At 41.5% G+C, this 14949-nt stretch overlaps 1 protein-coding gene and 1 pseudogene across 1 annotated transcript in view; one reads left to right on the top strand and one right to left on the bottom strand.

The window, feature by feature from the left end:
* LOC103740851 overlaps nt 1–363 on the bottom strand; it is a 56946-nt pseudogene extending 56583 nt beyond the window's left edge.
* A 1762-nt stretch (nt 364–2125) lies between these two features.
* The window catches only part of Ccdc126 (coiled-coil domain containing 126), a 35617-nt gene continuing 22793 nt past the window's right edge, over nt 2126–14949 (top strand). Inside the window, exon 1 of the mRNA XM_008841474.3 lies at nt 2126–2333. The gene's annotated coding sequence lies outside the window, so the exon portion shown is untranslated. The remainder of the gene's footprint in view (nt 2334–14949) is intronic.

Raw genomic sequence — 14949 nt, forward strand, 5'->3', positions numbered from 1 at the left:
CTAAACAGTCTAAAAACAGCAAAAAAAGTTTATTATTTTGTTTTTCAAGTTTATTTATGCCTATTATTTACTTAGAATTGATTTTTTTGTATGTAATGTAGAGTCCAATATCACCCTTTCCCAAATAAGTATTGCTTTGTATTGCCATGGTGACAGCATAAATCCCCTCTCCCCAAAAGATTCCCCCAATTTCCAGGGGTGCGTAAGTCCTTCTGAGCTATTCCATTTCATTGGTATATTCTGTTCCATTAGTATATCTGCTCCAATACCACATTGACTTATGGCTTTATAACAGAGCATTATATCTGATAGCACTCACCTTTCTCTTCCTTTTCTTCTCCTATTTTTCTTTTCACTCCTCATCCTCGTGAAAGCTTGTCTTCACTTGCCCATGAAATTTTAAAGTAGATTGTTGAATTTCTCTGTTTCACACACACACAAATTCATTGAGACGTCATCCAGAATTTCACTGGCTCTACTGATTTGGAGAGACTTGCCATCTTTCAGTATTCTCATCTATGAATATGATTTATTTAGGTCTTCTGCAGTGTCTTAATGTTTTCTTCATACAGGTTTTGAATTTATGTGATAACTAGGCACTTGATATTGTTTGGAGCAACTGTAAATAATATTTAAAAAACTGTACCTTGGAGATGACTTGTCAGTTTGATCCCCAATATTCACATGGTGGAAGGTGAGTTGCAACTCCCACAAGTTGTCCTCTGACCTCCATACCCTTTTCTAGAATATAGAAATAATGCTGATTAAATCATTTTTAAAAATTAGCTTACAGGTACTAGGTTTCCATGCACATTTGACTTTTTAAATATAATTTTTGTATGTATTGAGCATTCTATCCAGAACCATGTGCATGCTAGGCAAGTGTTCTACCACTGAACTACACCCCAAACCCCCAAGTCCTTAATTTCTTTTAATGTAGTAACTTTGGTGAACTCTTACTAGTTGAATTGTAATGATTTGTCTACAGATTGTTTTGGATTTTCCATATACATATAAAATTATATTTTCTGTCAAGAGCTTTTGTTGTTTGCTTGTTTTTTTTTTTTTTTTTTTAAAGACAGAGTCTCGCTATATAGCTCCAACTGGCTTGGAACTCTCTATGTAGACCAGGCCGACTTCAAACGCATACTCACAGAGAGTGCAGGGCTTAAAGGAAATGTTTTTAAAAAATACTCTGGTCTGGGGGCTGGAGTGATGGCTCAGCGGTTAAGAGCACTGGATGCTCTTGCAGGGGACCCAGGATCAATTGCGAACACCCACATGGAGGCTAATCATTGTCCATAATTCCAGTTTCAGGGGAATTCGACACCCTCTTCTGACCTCCGAGGAGGGCATTGCACAAGGGCGCACTTACATACATACACAATAAATAATAAACTACTAAAAAAAATACTCTAGTCGGGTGTGGTTGGCGCATGCCTTTAATCCCAGAACAGTGGAGGCAGAGGCAGGTAGATCTCTGTGAGATCTCTGGACTACCTTGTGAGTTCCAGGCCTTCTGGGGCTACAGGGAGACCCTGTTTCAAAAGAAAAACCAAAAAATAAGTTTAAAAACTGATTTATGTGAATGGGTGTGTGTCCATGTGTGAATATGGGCGCCCACGGAGGCCAGAGACGGCATCGGATCCTCGGCTCACCTTGTGAGCCTCTTGACATGGGTGCTAGGATTGAAACTCTGATCCTCTGGAAGACCAGTAGCCGCTCCTAAGCACTGAGCCATAGAACCAGCCTGCAGAAGAGTATTTTGTTTCTATTTCATCTTCGGACCTTTCATTTTTCTTGCTCTACTCCACTCACTGGCTAAGGACTTTCGGTTGCAATAATGGACACCCTTTCACGATTCAACTGTACGACACCCTCCAGCCTCAGGTCAGTACTTGGGGCGGCTTGGTTTTCTGGTGGACTCAACCCAAGGCACCCTCAGCCTCTGAGAAGTTCGCTTTTCCGTCGCCTGGAGGAGCCCTCTGCGCCTCTCGGTCGCCAAGCAACAGTGTTGCCGGGTGCGGGGTCGGAGCTGCTGGGCGCTGAGCACGTGCGTCCTCTCCAGAAACCCGGACTACATCCCCCACAATGCCGCGCGCCGCGGGCCCCCGGGGTGGGGGAAGGGCCGAGCAGGGAGGCGGAGCGGAAGCGAGTGCTAGGAAAGAGTTGAAGCTAGCCTCGTCCTGCCTCCGGTGCCCGGTCTGCCTCGTCTCGACCTGGAGGCTGCTGCGAGGAGCCCCAGCGGCCCGCGGATCAGCTGTGGCTTCGCCGCGCCGGCCCGGGAGTCCCGAGGCGGCGGCGGGGACGGTGACGGGAAGCCCACGGGCCAGGTAACGCGAGGGGGCGAGGGCCGGGCGGCAGGCGGAGGCGGTATCCCCGCAAGCCCCGCGCCACTCCCCTCAGCGCCCCCGGCCCGAGCCACCCCAAAGGCCGCTGTCGCCCTCCGTGGCCGGGCGCCCTTTGTCCAGTGACAGCCACGACCCCGCGGGGCTCAGCGCGCTGCGGGGATGGAGAGCCGGCCGCAGCCGCGCGCGCTCCGCCTTCTGTTCTTGACAGCTCAGTGCTCTTGCACTTTGGGTGAAAGAGGAAATCACATGCCCTTTTTAAACTCTCTGAACTCTTTTCCCTGGGGACTGGTGAGGATGAACCTAAACCTCTGTCTGGGGCAGCCGGGACGCGAACCCTCTCTGCAATCTAGGTTCGTCGAAGGCTCCAAGCCTGAGTTGTCTCATCACGCAGATGAAGATAACACATACTGTTAAGTTGTTAGACTCAAATAATAAACCTATTCCACCATGAGCTCATTGAGGAAAGATCCTGGAGTACGGTACCGAAGCGACCTGGACTTGTGTGTGTGTTCTTTTGCTTAATCATTAGCACTCCAGGTTGTGTGTCCTTCCCTTTACACTCCGTTCACCTTACATTTAAGCAGAGAAATTCTTAAAACATGCCAGCTTCTTAATTTCTGCCCTTTTAAGATGGCTGAGATGTGCTAAGGAAATTGATGACTCTGCTTTTCTGGGGATCAGCTCTTTGGGATACTGTACAAGGACTTATTCACCTCCCCCACTTCCAGCTGTGTCCTGAGAGGAAGCCTTAGAGGAGCTTAAGGGCTTTGTCCCAGTAAGTACCCAGGTACTCTGCAGTCTGAAAATGGGCTTCACATCTTTTCCCTTAAGCCAACTTTTTGTACCTTATTTTACACTCTCAGTAGTTCATAATTTTTACTCCCTTAAGAATTGTGTTTCCAAGTTGTAGTTTTTGTTCTCAAGGCACATTGAATGAGTGTAATAAATTTGGGAGTGACTGGGACATTTTCTTATTAGTCCAGTTTTGGTTGCTTGGCTCTCTCAGTTGATTGACATTGGTGTTGGATTTTCTTCAAGGAGACCTTTATATAATCAGATGAATTTGTTTTCATTTGAGATGTCTGTTCTGTACGGCTTTGGGTTGAGACACTATTGCGCCGTATGTGAAATAATTGAGTAAACATTGTTTTGAATGTACAGCTGTAGTGGAGTCAGGGAGCTGATGGGCCTCCTGAATTGTCTGTGTAATGTCTTTAGTGACAAGTGGCTTTTAAAGAAATTTACATGAGCCGGGAGTGGTGGTGCACTTGGGAGGCAGAGGCAGGAGGATCTCTGTGAGTTCAAGGCCAGCCTGGTCTGTGGTAGTGAGTTCCAGGACAGCTGGGGCTACGGGGAGACCCTGTCTCAAAAAGAAAAAAAAAAAAAAAAAAAGAAAAAAAAAGAAAAGAAATTTGCATGAGAGGCTGGGCGGTGGTGCATAGCTTTAATCTCAACACTTGGGAGGCAGAGACAGCTGGATCTCTGTGAGTTCAAGGCCAGCCTGATCTACATAGTGAGTTCCAGGCCAGCTGGGGCTACAGGGAGACAGTCTAAAAAAAAAAAAAAAAAGAAAGAAATTTCCATAAGGAAAAGAGGAGTAACAGCCAAAGAAGTTAATTATTGGGAAACTTGTTTAAACTGTGGAAGAAAGCATATGCATATAAAGATTTCTGATTCTCGCCTGTAAATATGTGGTAAAACACTCATTCTGAAGAAAATATTTCTATTGGTGTTATTTAGTGTAATGTGGGAGACAGAATAATGACTTTGGAAGAGGAGTCTTTGGTTCTTGACCTAGCTCTGCCATTGTCTGTATAATCATAGGTTTGGGTTCTTTATGTCTAAAATATTGATCTGATTCCAAGGACTCTTCTGCCTCAGAGTTTCAATGGTAAGGATTTTGAAATGTCCTTTTAATGAGAAAAAAATGATGTAAACTCTTTTACTCATTTATTTGTGTCTAAAGGTTTTTTTCCTTGCTGGAAGTTCTATAGCTTTCTTATGTCCACCCCAATAAAAGCATACTCATGAAAGAACTAGAAGGCTTCCAGAAATCATAGTCTTGACCAACCAGTTCATCCCCCTGTCTCTTAGTGGCATGTTTTCTGATCTTTTATAAAAAAATTTTTAAAAATATTTATTTGATTTTTTTGAGACAGGGTCTCCTTGTAGCCCCAGATGTCCTGGAACTTGCTGTGCAGACTAGGCTGGCCTTGAACTGATCCACCTGCCTCTGCCTCCCCAGTGCTGGGGTTAAAGGTGTGCACCACCTTGCCTGGCGTTCATTTGTTTAAATATGCTTAGTTCCTTCTCTTTAGCTCATAGCCTGTGTAGCTATTTTCGTGCTTCTTTGTAATTTTCATTTGACAGTCTTCCAACCCCAGTTCACTTTTGTTCTTCATGAGGTCTTCTAATTCAGCTATTGGTTTTCTTTGTGGCCCCTTTTTGTAGGCCTGTGGCCAGGGTACTTGGTATTAGTCTAGTTAGTTTCGAAGGGGATTAGGATTGTTGGATGCAGCTTACAATTGGCTAAGGCTCTGAGTAGGCCAGGTTTGTGATGGAACTATCAGGAGCTACATAATATATTTCAGATTAACTTTTACTATAGCACAGCCATGATGAAGTATTTTTCCTTTTGCTGTGGTAGTTTCTGTTTTTATCCCTGCCTTACTTTATTCCCTCTTTTAAGATCTGTTTTTGTAATTTTTAGCTCCATTGTTGTCTCCCAAAGATGCGATCTAAAAATGATAACTGTTTCTTAGCAGGAAATTATGTAGCTTTCTTCAAAGCAGTACATTTTATTTTTTTATCTTTGCTTTCTGGCATTGTGGTTTGAACCCAGTAACCTTATACCCGCAGGGGCCAAGGCAGTACATCTTAAATTTTAGGCCTAATTGTAGAGTTGGCTAGTTCTTTCCTTTGTTAAATCATTCCCTCCAGATATTTGCCTCAGGCAATATTATGTAGAGAAAATATTTTAGGAATGGACCTTTCACCAGAAATTCTATTCCAGGGCCAAGTGGGGGGGGTGTGCTTATTTCTGAATCTTTTTTTGAGAGAACTGTGTACACCTCTGAGCTCTGGTACATACTGTGTCTTTTTATATATGTATAATAAACACAGGCCTCTGCGTTGTAAATTCCTTGGGAGTCCAACAGGCAGTGTGTAGTACCATAGGCTAAGTCAGGGCTGCTGTGCCTGTTGGTGGTGGCTGCTGCTGTTACTCTTAGCTATAATTCATAACAGCACAAAATGGAGAACAGAATCAATGCAAAATGGGATTTGAATGAGAGATTTTAAGGTTGGATTAGCCATCTGTTAATGTTTTTTAATGTCACTATTAACAATGTTTGCATAAAAAATAAGGAAGTACTCATGACAGGCAGTTTGAAATACACTGAGTTTTAAAAAAATATATTTTATTATTTTTATTTTATGTGTATGTATGTATTGCCTGCATGTAGGTAAGTGCACCCATGCCCTGCAATGCCGGTGGAGGACAAAAGAGGCTGTTGGATCCCCTGGAACTGGAGTTACAGTTGTTAGCTGCCCTGTGGGTGCTGGGATTTGAACCTGGGTCTTTTGCAAGAAGGGGTTCTTAACCCCTGAGCCATCTCTCCAGCCCCATGAGTTTTTTTTTTTAAGCCTTAAAAGAAAGATTTCCTTTTTTTTAATCTTTATTTTTATTTATTTTATGTGTTTGAGCGTATTGAATGCATGTATGTAACTGTACCTGTGTCATGAGGTAACCATGGAGGTCAGAAGAGGGAGTCAGATCCCCTGGTGATGAGAACTGAACCTGAGTCCTCTGGAAGAGCAAGAAGTGCTCTTAACTGCTGAACTATTTCTTCAGCTTCCTGTTCTTTTTTTCTTTTTTCTGAGACAGGGTCTCCCTATAGCCCCAGCTGGAACTCACTATATAGACCAGGCTGGCCTCTGTCTCACAGAGACCTGCCTGCCTCTGCCTCTTTGAATGTTGGGATTAAAGGCATGTGCCACCATGCCTGGCTTAACCGCAGCTCATAGCAAGAAATCTTTTTATCTACAGACTTTATAGATTTATAACTACATATGCATGTGTGTATGTAAAATAAACTGAGAAATATTTGCAAAAAACAAAATCTGTAATGTGTATAGTCTTCTCTGATGGTTTCTATTTTGCTTTTTTGAAAGAGTGCTAAGTTAAAAAAAAAGTGCTAAGTTGATTTTTGTTCCCTGCTTTAGAAAAGCAGTGGGGTCCTGCGTTGAGAGTTGGATGTTGTCAGTTTTCACTGTGTGTTTAACATTAGATAGTCCTTAATCCTTTTTATGCTTCTCTTTATAATGAAAGTGTTCTAGTTTAAATATCTGATGGTTCTTTCTCTTTCTTTTCTCTAATAATGCCAGGTCAAGGATTATCTTTGGTTTTTGGCTAGGGAGAAACCACTAAAATGTTGCTTAAATATTTGACTGTTTGCATGGAATGCTGTTAAGAGTACTGAACAGCAATTTTCTTTATATTCGTTTTTTTTTTGGGGGGGGTCTTTTTGATACAGGGTCTCCCTGTAGCCCCAGCTGAACTCAACTTATGTAGACAAGGATGGCCTTGAACTCACAGAGATCCGCCTGCCTCTGCCTCCCGAGAGCTGGGATCAAAGGTGTGCACCACCACACCTGGCCCTATATTCTTTTTAAGATGGGGTCTCACTACGTAGCCCCGGCTGACCTGAAACTTGCTGTATAGACCAGGCAGGCCTCAGACCCACAGAGAACTGACTGCCCTTGCCACATGAGTGCTTGGATTAAAAAAAAAAAAAAGGTGTGCATTGTCTGGCTTCCTCTAAAGATTTTTATAAATTGGAGAGGAGGAGATATAGGAGCTTGTAATAAATACAGAAATGTAGAAACTATTTACTGGTGTTTGCTGTTTGACTTTTGTGCTTTTTTTTTTTTTTTTTTTTTCCTGTCTTTTTGAGACAGGGTTTCCCTGTAGCCCCAGCTGGCTTGGAACTCGTTATGTAGACCAGGCCTACCAAGACCTCCTGTCTCTAACTCCCAAGTCCTGGGATCAAATGTGTGTGTGCGGTACCACACCCAGCCTACTTTTGTGTTCCTTAAGGAATATTAGATAGTTTAACAATTTATACCTAACATGCTTAATCACAGTTTTCAGTTATTGTGTTGGCAGATTGCTACCTTGACTTCATTCTGTACCTCGCCTGTCCACTGCCCCCTTCCTATTAGAAAATACTGATTAAGTGTGTGTTTTTGTCTGTAAAGACTACCACATCAGATCATTACCAATCGTTTGTGTTACAAGAGGGCCTAACTGCTGCTCCTAAGAAAGGGAACTTAAGCTTTCTTTGCTTGGGTTCTCCTGGATCCTTTGGTTTCTCTAGACTTGGCCTTCCCATGTAGGGTTGAGAGTCCTCTCTTGCTTGTTTGTTCTGAGGAGAGTAAGAATAAGCAGATTTCTGCCTGGACCCAAGATTCTGGTCAGAAAACAATGTTAATGGCTTTGGTTGGAAAGAAATTGGGACCAGACTTTGTATTTCCTCAGGCCTGTTACTTCCTTCTCAGGGGATTACCTTGGCCCACCCCTCATGCAGACTTCTTCAGATGTGTCACTATTTCCGTTTTATTCTGAACAATGCCTTATAATCTAAAATTAACTTGTTTCCGAGTTACTTACTGTCCCACTTCTGTTAAGGCACAGTTTTCAAGAAAATAGGAATCTTACTTTAACCTTTCACATTGCCAATCTTGGCACGTGGTAAGTGCTTTAATAGATATTGTGAATGAATGGATGAATAGATGAATAAAACCAAGTTCATTCATGCTTTAAATGAAACTGCATGAAATAGAGTCTAGACCCCTATTCATTTTTCTCCAAATTCTTTTTTCTGGAAATATGCTAATATATTTGTTGATTATGATGAAGGAACCTACTTCTAGAGGACTTTGTCTTTTTACTTGTTTTTTTTAAGACAGGGTCTCACTATGTAGCTCTGACTGGCCTGGATCTCACAGAGCCTTCTGAGTACCAGAATGAAAGGCTCACTTCATGTTTTCTCTACTCTTGTTTGCGTGCGTGCGTGCGTGCGTGCATGCGTGTGTGTGTGTGTGTGTGTGTGGTATGCATGTGCATGTACTGTACAGATGTGTGTGTAGGACGTTGGATGCCTTCCTCCTCAGCTGTCTGCCTTATTCCCTTGAGACAGGGTCTCTTACTGAACTGGAAGCTTGCAGTTTTAGCTGTGCTTGGTGACCACTGAGCTGTTGGGATCTGTCTGTCTATGAATTCCAGACTGGAGCTGCAGGCAAACATAGCCATGTTTGTTTGTCTCCTTAGATGGTGGGATTCTAACTCAGCTCTTCATGGTTGCAGAGCAAGTGCTTTTACCCACTTTAACCTTTAACCTTTATTCTAGTCTTTTAAAATTTGGTTTATTTTCCATTTTATGTGTATGAGTGTTTTGCCGGCATGTATGTAAGTGTCCTATGTCACACAGTGTTCATGGAGGCCAGAAGAGGGCATTGGATCCTTTGGATCTGGAGTCAAGGATGGGTGTCTGCTGCCATGTGGGTTCTGGGAACCGAACCTGGGTCCTCTGCAAGAGCAGCCAGTGCTCTTAACTGCTGAGCCACCTCTCCAGCCCCTATTCTAGTTTTTTTGAACCCATGCTAGAGTTAAGATCTAAAATTTATTTGTGTGTGTGTGTGTGTGTGTGTGTGTGTGTGTATGCATATGTGTGGAGAAGATGACCTTGGGTTCCTCAGGAGCTACCCACCTTTAAAAAAAATGTAATATTTTTAATTGAATTTTTGCAATTTTATGAATTAAACTTTTAAAAATTTTCTATTTATATTTTATGTGTATGAATATACTTCCTGCATGTATGTAGGTGCACCCATGTCATGCAGTGCTCATGGAGGTTAGAAGAGGGTGTCAGATTCCCTGGAACTGGAGTTATGGATGGTTGTTAGCCACCATGTGGGTGCTGGAACTCGAACCTGGGGCCTCTGCAAGAACAGCTAGTGCTCTTAACTGCTGAGCTATCTCTCCAGCCCCAAATTTTTGTGATTTTAATGCAACATAATTTGATAGTATTTAGATTCCCTCTCCTTATTTCCCCCCGCCCAATTCCATGTACTTCATTATATATATGCATGCCTATAGAGTCTAATTTGTGTGCCCAAGTGTCCTTCAGTGTGGGTCCATTCACTGGAGCCTGGTTAACCTACCTAGAGTCCCATCCTTGAAAGAGGCTGTCTCTCCTCCTCTCAGCAGCCGTTGGTTGCCAAAATTTCCTTGGGTTGGGTTGGGGTTTCTTACCCACTTCCCCATGTTTATGCTGGGATTTTGCCTGGTTGGAGCTTGCATAGGACTTATGCATGCTGTCGCCATTACTGTAAGTTCATATGAACAAGTTCCCAGAAGCCTGAAAAACTCTGTTTCTTTGTGGTTATCCACAACCTCTGGCTCACAGACTCTTTCTGCCCTCTTCCACAGTGATCCCTGAGCCTTGGAAAGCAGAAGTTGATATAGGTGTCCTATTTAGGGATGTGCACCCTGCAGCGTCTTGGTCCCTCCACAATGGCCAGATGTCCACCTTGTTTTTTGAGACTGGCCTGGAGCTCTCCAAGTAGGCTAGACTGGCTGGCCAGTGAGCTCCAGCAATTGATTGTTTCTGCCTCCCTAGCACTGGGATTACAAACATGCATCACCACACTTGGCTTTTTAGGTAGTTTTTGGGGATTAGGTCTTTTTGCTTGCAAAGCAAGCAGTTTGCTGACTGTGCTATTTTCCCAGTCCTAAAATTTGTTCTTAGATCTTTCTTGTAGCAGTGTTGCAATGCTTTGATTTATGTGAATGAAGTATATTTGAAACCTAATGGCTCAACAGGGTGAATTAACAAATAGTCTAAACCAGATTGGGCAGCTTCTGGATTTTAGGATCATTTTCCTAAACCATCTTTACTCTTTTTTTGTTGTTGCTGTTAAATTATTTTAAAGAGGAAACGGACAAAGAGTCATTTAATATTATAGTTCATTAGTATTTACACACACAATTTTTTTGGTATTTTATCAGGCAGAACACTCACATTCACATGTACAAACACATTTAAATAGGCATGCCAAGAAATAAAAAATAAAAACAATAATTTTAACACACAAAAAAGAGTGAAAAAAATGGAAGTGGCCAAGGGTTTTGTTGTTCATTAATTTGGCAGAATTCTAGAGGCAAACTGAGTTTTGTTCCATATTGTCTTAACATAGAATGGCATAGAATTACATGAAAACAATTATGAGGGAGTGGGAATATGGCTCAGTGGTTAAGAACACTGGCTGCTCTTGCAGAGGACCTGGGTTTGATTCTCAGCACCCACATGGCAGCCACAATGACCTGTAACTCCAGTTCCATGGAACCTCACTCCCTCTTCTGGCTTGTGCGCTTTTGCATACACTTGGTGCACCTAAACTCACTCAGGCTAACACACATACATGTAAATAAAAAAAGTAAGTAAATCTTAGCTGGCTATGGTGGTACATGCTTTTAATCCCCACACTTGGGAGGCAGAGGCAGGTAGATCTCTGTGAGATTGAGGCCAACCTGGTCTGTATAGTGAGGCAGTTGGGGCTATAAGGAAACCCTATCCCCCCTCCCCAAATTAAGTAAATAAATCTTATTAAAAACAATTATGAGCTGGGCATGGTGGCACATGTCTTTAATCCCAGCACTTGGGAGGTAGAGGCAGGCAGATCTCTGTGAGTTCCAGGCCAGCCTGATCTACATAGTGAGTTCCAGGTCAGCTGGGCCTACAGGGACACCCTGTCTCAAAAAGACCAAAAAAAAAAAAAAAGAAAAAATGAATACACATGACACAATTAAATCAGCAAGGTAAAAAATTACATCTCTCTTTGGAAGGAATAAGGTTAACTCTTGGGATCTGTAGGCTGCCTTTTGTTTTTCTGTTAATTTCTTTGTGAATCTTCAGTCTTGTAAGGTGGTTGGTCATGCCAGGGGTTGGTCCCTTCCTTCAGTTCTCTGTATAAATAGTGCTTACAGTGGAAGAAAGGGAGTAGTACGCTATGGAGAAAAACCCGGAGAGTGAGCCAGGGCCTATGTTCTGAGCCCGTAGTGCCTGCCAGCTGTCTTGTCATGGGCCCACTTTGTGTCTCTGCACTTTGATTTCTTTGTTGGAAATATGAAGGGACTGGATTAGATTTCTCCTTAAGTTCTTTTAGCCCAGAGATGGATACTTCACACTTTAATTTTGCCTCCGAAATTCTCCCTTTCTGCCCCCTGAAAAACATAGGGAACTTGATACAAAGTGGTGTGCTGTGGGAGTCAGAGGATCAGGTAGGCTAGAATAGAGGAAATGAGTTTTAGAAATCCTTCTAGCAGGGAGCATTTAAATAAATATTTTGCCATGTGTAGTGGCTCACACCTGTAATCCCAACACTCAAGAGACTGAGTCAGGAGGATTGTTGTTGAGTTTGAGGCTTTCATGGGCCACATACTAAGTTACACTCACTCAAACAAAAAACCCAAGATAGTTTATCTAGACTCCTTTTGGAAGATGAACAGTTATCAACAATATTATGCCTTCTTTTAGGACTGGAACATTCCTCTTCATTTAATTTTAGTAGAATAGTTTTTGTTGTCCTCAAATTCTGAGTGAAAACAGTGTATGTGAGCCAATCATGAGTTTTATTTGGGTCTGTTAGGAATAGTTTCTGTCTTGCTCACGCCTCTGAGTATCAAGGATTAGCATTGTTAAGGAAGTGTCTGGCACTAATAACAAAGACTCATATTCATTGAATACTAAGATACTTAGTTTGTTGTCCTCACGTTAGGTGAGGACATCAGGGCTTAGAGAGATGAAATTACTTACTCAGGGTTTTAAAGGGGCTTGTGGTGTATAGCACAGTGATAGAGTGCTTATCTGACATGAGTTTAATCCCCAGTTAAGAAATTAGCACATATGTAAATATTGAAAGCCGCATTAAGGCTAGTATGTGTAGCTTCCTATAGAGAGTGATAGAGAGTACTTTGAGGCCAGCAGAAAGCACTACTTTTTAAGAGCTGATGTTTGAGCTGAGTAACTTATTAAGGGATGAAACGGAACAAGCCACAGAGGAGCATTCCAACTAGGGGAACTGCAGCTGTAGAAAGCCTGAGGTCAGAGAGAATGTAGTATGTTTGTCTATTGTGGCTATACAGAGTCAGCAAGAGGGTGGTTGAGATTGGGACAGAAACATGGTTAGAAGTCAGATCATGAAGACTGTGGACTGTGCAGAAGAATTGAGTCTATTCTAGGTATGGTGGGAAACTGTTGAGGATTTTTAAGCAGGTTAACAATCTGATATGTAGTGTGTGCATGAGTGTGTACTAAAAAGTACATAACAAAATTTCCCACTTGATCTTTAAGTATATATAGTTCATTGACATTAAAGTAATTCACATTGTTGGGCAGCCATCACCACCATCTATGAACACAACATTTTCATTCTCCAGACTGAAACTCTACCCATTAAATCTTAATCCTCCCTTCTTTTCCTCTTCCTCAACCTGTGACAACTTCCATTTTACTTTGCCTCTATGAATTTTCCTATTCTGGATATTACCTGTAATTAAATCATAAAATACTTGTTCTGTTGTACCTAACTTATTTGTCTGTAAATAATTTCTTTTTAAAATTTAAAAAAATTTATATGTATGAATGTTTTGTCTTCATGTGTATAAGTGCTCCACATGCATGCAATGCCCATGTAGGCCAGAAGAGAGCGTTAGATCCCCTGGAACTGGAGTTACTGACAGTTGTTAACTACCATATGGGAACCAAACCCTAGTCTTCTGGAAGAGCAGTCAGTGCTCTTCTGAGTCATCTCTAGCCCCCATGTGTATAATGTTTTTAAAGTTCACCTGTGTTGTAGCATAGATCAGATTGTCATTCCTTTTTATGGATGAATTGTATTCCATTTGTGTATATAAATTTTGTTTATTCAGTCATGTGTTGATGGATACTTGGATTGTTTCTACCTTTTGGCTTTTGTGAGTAATGCTACAGTGAACATTGATGTGCAGATGTCTTTTAGTTCTTGATTTCAGTACTTTTGTGTATATATTCAGAAGTGATAGATTTTTTTTGCTTATTGTTTGTTTTATTATGAATCTGGGCCTTGCCCATGCTAATCATTCACTGTACCACTCTGCTACACTCTCAGCCATAGCTCCTGAGAAGCTGCCATACTGTTGTCCATAGTAGCCACACCATTTTACACTTCCACCGGAAGTACAGAAATTTGATTTCTTCAGTTCTTCAACACCTTTCCTTTTTCCTTCCTTCACTTCTTCCCTCACCCTAAGGGTCAAACTCAGTGCCTTGTGCATGCTAGACAAATGCTCTACCATGCTTTCTGGCTTTTTGATAATAACTACCCTACTAGGTGTGAAGTAATATTTTGTAGTGGGTTTAATTTGCATTTCCCTAATGATTAGTGATATTGAGTCTTTTTCTTTTGCAAAATATCTACTCAAAACTTGTTTATGTATTTATTATTTGTGTGGGTATATATACATGTGTGCATGCTTGTGCACATGCACAGAGGACAAAAGGTGTTAGGTGGCCTTCTCTGTCACTTCCTGACTATTCCTTTGAGGCAGGGTCTTTCCCTGAACCTGGGACTTGCATCATCATCATCATTATTATTATTATTACTAATATTATTGGTAGTAATTTTTGTTCTTTTACAATTTTAAACATTTAAAAAATTATATTATTTTTATTTTATTTTTAGTTTTGTTTTTTTAAGAATATTTTTATTATTCCAAAGAGAGGCAATTTTTAACACATTTTTCCAGACTTGAAGCAGGTTATATAAAATACATATATACAACGAAGTTTAAGGGTGGAAAAGTAAGGATAAGAAATCAAAAACCAGAGCTGGGCGTGGTGGCACATGTCCTCAGTCCCAGCACTTGGGAGGCAGAGCCTGGCAGAGCAGATCTCTGTGAGTTTGATGCCAGCATGGTCCACTCAGTAAGCTCCAGGCCAGCTGCGGCCACAGGGAGACCTTGTCTCAAAAAAGACTAAAAAAACAACAGCAGAAAAACCCAAAGACCAAAGGATTTGCCAACATGGGGTCACCTTTGGTGGAATAATGAAGGTTTACATTAGCTCTGTTCATTTAATTTAATTTAATTTATTTATTTTAAAAATTTTATTTATTTTTATTTTTTGTGTATTCATGTATACTCAGTAAGCTCCAGGCCAGCTGCGGCCACAGGGAGACCTTGTCTCAAAAAAGACTAAAAAAACAACAGCAGAAAAACCCAAAGACCAAAGGATTTGCCAACATGGGGTCACCTTTGGTGGAATAATGAAGGTTTACATTAGCTCTGTTCATTTAATTTAATTTAATTTATTTATTTTAAAAATTTTATTTATTTTTATTTTTTGTGTATTCATGTATTGCCTGCATGTAGGTAAGTGCACCAGTGTTGTGCAATGCCCGCGGAAGTCAGAAGGGGCTGTCAGAACCCCTGGAACTGGAGTTATGAACAGTTGTTCGCTGCCATGTGGGTGCTGGGATTCGAACCCGGGTCTTCTGC

Source organism: Nannospalax galili, unplaced genomic scaffold (assembly GCF_000622305.1).
Source record: "Nannospalax galili isolate Female #2095 unplaced genomic scaffold, S.galili_v1.0 scaffold158, whole genome shotgun sequence".
NCBI lineage: Eukaryota > Metazoa > Chordata > Mammalia > Rodentia > Spalacidae > Nannospalax > Nannospalax galili.